This window comes from Copidosoma floridanum, unplaced genomic scaffold (assembly GCF_036245765.1).
Source record: "Copidosoma floridanum isolate Cflo_tuat_1 unplaced genomic scaffold, Cflo_Japanese_pri ptg000002l, whole genome shotgun sequence".
In the NCBI taxonomy this organism is placed as follows: domain Eukaryota; kingdom Metazoa; phylum Arthropoda; class Insecta; order Hymenoptera; family Encyrtidae; genus Copidosoma; species Copidosoma floridanum.
Window position 1 is genome coordinate 57,501 of NW_028321879.1, and position 7,500 is coordinate 65,000.

Below are 7,500 nucleotides of genomic sequence, written 5' to 3' on the forward strand. Positions count from 1 at the left end.
CCAGTGCTCTGAATGTCAACGTGAAGAAATTCAAGCAAGCGCGGGTAAACGGCAGGAGTAACTATGACTCTCTTAACTATGACTCTCTTTTTGGCGCTCAAGTTCCCACGTCCACGTCGTGAGCGCCGGGCAACGGCATCAAGTTTATCTAGATGCCGGCGAACGGGAACAAAAATGCGAGCTAGGGTTACCAGCCCTTGTGAGCATATATATGTGTTGGTCCAAGAAATACAACTCAGCCTCGGATGAAAAATGCTGGCCAGTCCACTGACTGCGCTGTGCCAACGCTTTCGAGCCCTGAGCCTGGGCCAGCTGATCCTGGTGAAGATCAGGAGGGATACCTTTGCAGGTTCCCGGGCTGTGACAGAAGGTTTGCGAAACTGAATGGACGTGGCCTGCATGAGAAAAGGGGTCACCCTGACTGGTTTGATGAGAGGAGACTTAATGAGAATCCGAGGCGTAATGAGATGTGGTCGGAAGAGGAAAAGCGACTGCTCGCAAGGAAAGAGGCTGAACTGATGAGTGCTGATCCTAGAGTTGCGAGGAGAATAAACCTGGTTCTCCATGAGTTCTTTGAGGGTAGAACCTTTGACTCGCTTAAGAGCCAGAGAAAGAGAGCGGACCATAAGGAGCTGGTTGCTCACTACACCAATGAGCTACAGCGACGAGGGGAGGAGAATGTGGAGTCTGGTAATGAGGAGGGCATGCCTGAAAACCAAGCGCAGCGGAACTCTGAAGACTCATTTATTGAGTACTTTGGATCTCTTCAGCCGTTAGACGAGGATGCATTCTTCTCCAATCGTATGAATAACTTATGCCAGATGGTTCTGAGAGTAAGCAAAGAAGAAGTGGCTGTCGAGGTAGCTCTTATTATGAGGGAGGCTTTTCCGCCTGAAGGGAGGAGAGAGCAGAGTGTTGGGCATCGGCGTGAGCAGTGGATGCCGAGGAGTCGAAAGGAGTGCAGAAGGGCGGAGTTTGCTAGGGTCCAGGACCTATGGAGGAAGAATCCCTCTCAGTGTGCAAAGAGAGTGGTAAACGACCAGCTGACTCAGACTCCGGGATTGCCCATTGAAATAATGGAGCCTTTCTGGAGGACAGTCATGACTACTGAAAAGCAGTGTGTCCCACGAATAACGAGAGGAGATGATGAGGTTAAACCGAACTTATGGTTGCCAATAACCCCTGATGAGATCAAGAGGGCATTTCCTCCCACTGGGACTGCTTCAGGTTTGGACGGAGTCAGGGTCAAGGACATTAGAAGGGTCCCAAGAGAATGGCTGGTGAGGCTGTTCAATGTCTTTATGTGGTGCGAACAGATGCCAGAGGACTTGTGCATGTCTAGGACTGTTCTGCTGCCCAAGAAGAAGGAGGCAGTAACACCAGGAGACTATCGACCGATAGCGATATCGTCAGTCATCTCAAGGACGTTTCATAAGGTATTGGCCAATAGATTAAACACCGTGGAGCTTGACCAGAGACAGAGAGCGTTCAGACCAACGGACGGCTGCTCTGATAATATCATGTTGCTTGACCTTGTGCTCAAATACCATCATGAAAGACACAAGCAAGTATACCTGGCAACGCTTGATATGGCCAAGGCCTTTGACTCGGTCTCTTTCGGGGCCCTGGATCGTGTCCTGACTGCTAAAGGCGTGCCTGAGAGGATGAGAGCTTACATCCTTAATATTTACCGTCGGAGTAGCACAGTGCTGCAACACGGAGGATGGACCTCTCAGAAAATACGCCCAACGTGTGGTGTCAAGCAGGGCGATCCGTTGTCGCCGATATTATTCAACTTTGTGATTGATGAGCTCCTAAAGATGGTCAACCCGGAAATAGGAGTAAACATGGAAGGTCTCAGGGTTGATGTGATGGCGTTTGCGGATGATCTGGTGCTGGCAGCGTCATCTAAAGTGGGGCTGCAGACACTTATAGATCAGTCGGCTGACTTCCTATACACGTGTGGTTTGGAGGCAAACGCTGGCAAATGCGCAACGGTGGCAATTAAAAGTGTGCCTAAATTGAAGACCACGGCCGTTGATGCTCATTGCACTTTTAGTGTGAGAGGCAGAAACATTCCTGCTTTGAAAAGGTCAGAGGAATGGAGATACTTGGGTGTCCAATTCAATGCCTCGGGCCGAGTGTGGTCCAACGCAAAGGAGAAGCTCCTACAGCAGATCGAGCTGCTTTCAAAAGCCCCGTTAAAGCCTCAGCAAAGGTTGTGGGCTATAAGGACTATTGTCATCCCAAGCCTATTTTACCAGCTTACGCTTGGAAGGGTGACATTTGGTTACCTCAAGGCTTTGGATAAGAAGGTGCGTGAAGCGGTGAGATCTTGGATCCACTTGCCTCATGATTGTCCGAACGCTTACTTCCATGCCCAAATAAAGGATGGTGGCTTGGGATTGCCCTCTTTTAGGTGGAGAGCCCCGCTTGACAGAAGAAATAGGCTTATGGCACTACAAAAATCGACATATGTCGAGGGTGCCGTGGCTATAGAGTATCTGGAGAGAGAAATTCGAGCGGCTGAAGTAAGGCTGAAGGGTAGTGATAGAAATATCCTAGATACGTCAAAGAAGATCGACGAACATTGGGCAAGGTCCCTATATGGGCGTGTTGATGGTAACCCCTTGAAGGAATCAAGCCGAGTAAAAGGCCAGCATGGATGGTTAGCGAAACCTACGCGATTCCTCACAGGAAAGGACTTCGTGATGACAACAAAGGTTCGCATAAACGCCCTCCCAACAAAGTCAAGAACAGGCCGAGGAAGAACTACGGATCGATACTGCCGCGCTGGTTGCCAGAATATTGAGACTATGAACCATATCTCTCAGCAGTGCTTCCGTACCCATGACATAAGAATAAGACGTCACGACGCTGTCTGTGGGTACATTAAGCGACGACTATGTAGGATGGGGTTCGAGGTCAAGGAGGAGCCAAGGTACAATACTGAGGAAGGCTTAAAGAAGCCGGATCTCGTAGCCACCTTGGGTACCAAAACGTTGGTACTGGACGCACAGGTAGTGTCGGAACTCGTTGATCTGGATCAAGCAAACAAGAAGAAAGTCAGCTACTACAACAACAACACCAGCCTCATAAGGAACATCAAGGAAACGGAGAAGTCGCGGGAGCTTCAAGTCTGCGGAATTACTTTGAATTGGCGTGGAGTCTGGAGCAAGGCATCTGTTGAGTCTCTTCGAAGTCAAGGAGTGGTCAGGGACGAAGATCTGACTGTCATCTCATCAAGGGTACTGATTGGATCTGTCTCAGCTTGGAACAGATTTAATCAGACGACATCGGTGGTGGTTTGGAAGGAGAGAGGAAGGACTAGGACTGGGATTGGTTAGGTTTAGGTGCAAGGGCTTGCTAGTCTTCTTAGAAATAAGAATAATGTTGTAAAATATAATAAATATTATACAATTAAAAAAAAAAATATAGGGGCGAAAGACTAATCGAACCATCTAGTAGCTGGTTCCCTCCGAAGTTTCCCTCAGGATAGCTGGCACTCGTAATTTCGAGTTTCATCTGGTAAAGCGAATGATTAGAGGCCTTGGGGCCGAAACGACCTCAACCTATTCTCAAACTTTAAATGGGTGAGATCTCTGGCTTGCTTGAATATTGAAGCCATGAGATTTATATACAAAAAAAAAAAGAATCAGAGTGCCAAGTGGGCCAATTTTGGTAAGCAGAACTGGCGCTGTGGGATGAACCAAACGCCGAGTTAAGGCGCCAAAGTCGACGCTTATGGGATACCATGAAAGGCGTTGGTTGCTTAAGACAGCAGGACGGTGGCCATGGAAGTCGGAATCCGCTAAGGAGTGTGTAACAACTCACCTGCCGAAGCAACTAGCCCTGAAAATGGATGGCGCTGAAGCGTCGCGCCTATACTCGGCCGTCAGCGGCAAGTGGGGCGTTGTAAAAGCAATTTTACAACGTCATGAAGCTCTGACGAGTAGGAGGGTCGCGGCGGTGTGCGCAGAAGGGTCTGGGCGTGAGCCTGCCTGGAGCCGCCGTCGGTGCAGATCTTGGTGGTAGTAGCAAATACTCCAGCGAGGCCCTGGAGGACTGACGTGGAGAAGGGTTTCGTGTGAACAGCCGTTGCACACGAGTCAGTCGATCCTAAGCCCTAGGAGAAATCCTATGTCGATGACGGTGTTTAAATTTATTATTTTCATTAATTGAAAGCACACACCCGTCGGGCGAAAGGGAATCCGGTTCCTATTCCGGAACCCGGCAGCGGAACCGCTTAAAATTCGGGCTCTCGCAAGAGTGTTCGTCGGGGTAACCCAAAGTGACCTGGAGACGCCGACGGGAGATCCGGGAAGAGTTTTCTTTTCTGCATAAGCGTTCGAGTTCCCTGGAAACCTCTAGCAGGGAGATAGGGTTTGGAACGCGAAGAGCACCGCAGTTGCGGCGGTGTCCGGATCTTCCCCTCGGACCTTGAAAATCCAGGAGAGGGCCACGTGGAGCTGTCGCGCCGGTTCGTACCCATATCCGCAGCAGGTCTCCAAGGTAAAGAGCCTCTAGTCGATAAAATAATGTAGGTAAGGGAAGTCGGCAAATTGGATCCGTAACTTCGGAATAAGGATTGGCTCTGAGGAGCGGGGCGTGTCGGGCTTGGTCGGGAAGCGGGTGCGGCTGACGTGCCGGGCCTGGGCGAGGTTCAACTTTGCGGCGGTTTGCGCGCGTGCATCGCGTTCGCGGTGTGCGCGTCGTAAATTTGTCGCGGAGGGCGACCGAGCTCGGTACCGTGCCTTGGCCTCCCGCGGATCTTCCTTGCTGCGAGGCTTACGTGACGGTTCCGCCGTTGCGTTCGTTCTCTTCGGCCGCCATTTAACGCTCAGCTCAGAACTGGCACGGACCAGGGGAATCCGACTGTCTAATTAAAACAAAGCATTGCGATGGCCCTCGCGGGTGATGACGCAATGTGATTTCTGCCCAGTGCTCTGAAAGTCAACGTGAAGAAATTCAAGCAAGCGCGGGTAAACGGCGGGAGTAACTATGACTCTCTTAAGGCAGGCGCCCTGGTCTTAACTGATTGGGGTCGGGCTTGACGTACCCGCCTACGCTGAGTTAGTTCGCCACAAGGTTGCAGCCCAACCATGTACCTTCTCCCTTGCCTTAGGGCGGTGGTGAACTGGTGTCTGTTCCTGGGTTTTGGCTTGGGACAGGCGTCTAGGGAGTGGTTTTTACGGGGCGGCGGGTTGCCATCCCGTCGCTCTTTGATCTTGCAGGCACGTCTAACGGAAACAATGAAAATATGGATGTCCGGCGTGTGCCTCGGAGCGCCGGACCTGCAAACCTTGCTGACAATCGGCCGGTTGCTGCTCGCCTCCGGTCGAGGGTCCAGACTTCTGCCCTATCCCGAGAGGTTCTACCAGAAGGCGAACCAGATCTTGGCCAACAGCAGCCACACATAATACAGCCAATATCACCTGAGCGTGTACCTCCGGACAATTATTGTCAGGAGTGTAACCGGTATTTCCGTGGAGCGTCCGGTCTTAAAATCCATCGGAGCAGAGTCCACCCGAATTGGCGTCCCTTTATACCACAGCCGGATCCTTTGGTCCCCGATCCGACTCTGGCGGGCGATTTCATCTGCCCGGAGTGTGGACACCATTTTTCCACTAAGATCGGTTTAGGGGTACATAGGCGCCGTGCTCATCCTGAAGAGGTCAATGCGGAGATCATCGTCCAGGGCCAGACGAAGGCGCGGTGGTCGCCGGAGGAGCGCCGTTTGCTGGCTCGTGAGGAGGCAGTCGCTACAGTGAGAGGAGATGTTCGATATATGAATCAGCATCTTCTCGAATTGTTTCCTGAGAGGACCCTTGAAGCCTTGAAGGGACAGCGTAGAAATCCAGAGTATAGGGCGCTTGTAGAGGCGGCTATACGGGATATTCGGGCTGTGCAACCGGCGCCTGCAGAAGAAGCAGGTGCTGAGAGCGATGTGTCTTCCGAATACGAGTCGGCTAGCGAAGAGGTTCCGCCTTCGTCGCCGCGGCGGAGTCGGGCCACTGTGAGACTGAGCGACCAGTATGTGAGCATACCCTCGGCAGTTCGGGATCTTATCCCCGTAGTCGAGCAGGTCAACGGTTGGCATTCCGAAGTACTGGTACGGGTGGCTAAAAACCTCCTCTCCGGTGAAGAAGTCAATCGTCAGCTTTGCAACTGGTATAGTTTGGTGTTTCCTCCGCCTCACAGGGCACCGCAGAGGCCCCGAAGGATTGGGAGGGGCGCACCGGCTAGCAGAAGGAGGGAACGACGGCGGGAATATGCTCGTGTGCAGAATATGTTTAAAAAAAAAAAAAAAACATATGAGCCGGGCAGCAAGGGAGGTGTTGGATGGGACACCTGAGGTGCGGTCACCTGGTATAGCGGAAATGTCTGCATATTGGGAACCTATCCTCAGACAAGAATCCGTACCGTTCCCTCCCTCGCCAAAGCCGCATGAACGCGAAGATCTGGCGTATGTGTGGCACCCGATAACTTGCGAAGAGACTATCGCAGTGTCCATCCTTTTGTCGTCGGCCCCAGGGATTGATGGCGTGACCGTCCGGGTATGGAGGGCTGTACCTGCGTGCGTGAAAGCCCTTTTTTTCAATATAGTGCTAGCCGCTGGAGCGTTCTCAGCTGAAATGCTGGTGAGCAGGACCGTGTTTCTCCCTAAAAAAGCGGTAAGTGAACAACCTGCTGATTTTCGACCTATTAGCATAGCATCGGTGGCAGTCAGACATCTTCATAAGATCCTCGCCCACCGTATTAGGGAAGCGGGGATCATAGATGTGAGGCAGCGATGCCTTGATGATGGCTGTGCAGAGAACATCACTACACTAGCTGCGCTGTTGGAGGACGCGCGAAGTCGACTTCGGGAAATTCATGTTGCCACGCTTGACTTTGCAAAGGCCTTTGACAGCGTAAGCCACCATGCTATTACCGCCATACTGGGAGAGGCCGGCTTGCCTGCGAGTTTTAACAGCTATATAGCTCGCACGTATGCTATTAGTGGCACGGTGCTTGAAGTTGAGGATCAGCGCACACAAAAGATAGAGGTACGAAGAGGGGTTCGACAGGGCGACCCGTTATCCTCTCTGCTTTTCTGCCTGGTGGTCGACCGGGTGTTAAAGGCTTTGCCTGATGGGATCGGCTACGACCTTGGAGAGTGCCGAGTTAACGCGTTGGCATACGCCGACGACTGCACGCTCGTTTCCTCGACCGCGAGGGGTATGAGCCAGCTCCTCCTGATTGCTGAGGGTAAGGGGCACGAGGTGGGGCTCTCGTTAAATGAATCCAAGTGCTCAGCTCTGTCGATAGTGCCTGCTGGCAAAGCTAAGAAATATAAGGTCCTGACCACTCCACAATTCCATCTTATGGATGGCTCGCCCATTCATCAGCTCACTCCAACCGAGGAGTGGCGCTATTTAGGAGTGGACTTCAGGCCTATAGGTCAGAAGCGGGCCAGTGCCACATTGACGGATGAGCTAGATAGGATCACGAGGGCTC

General features: G+C 52.0%; 1 pseudogene; it reads left to right on the forward strand.

The window, feature by feature from the left end:
- The first annotated feature begins 4,529 nt into the window (after window positions 1-4,529).
- The window catches only part of LOC149375895 (large subunit ribosomal RNA), a 5,736-nt pseudogene continuing 2,765 nt past the window's right edge, over window positions 4,530-7,500 (forward strand).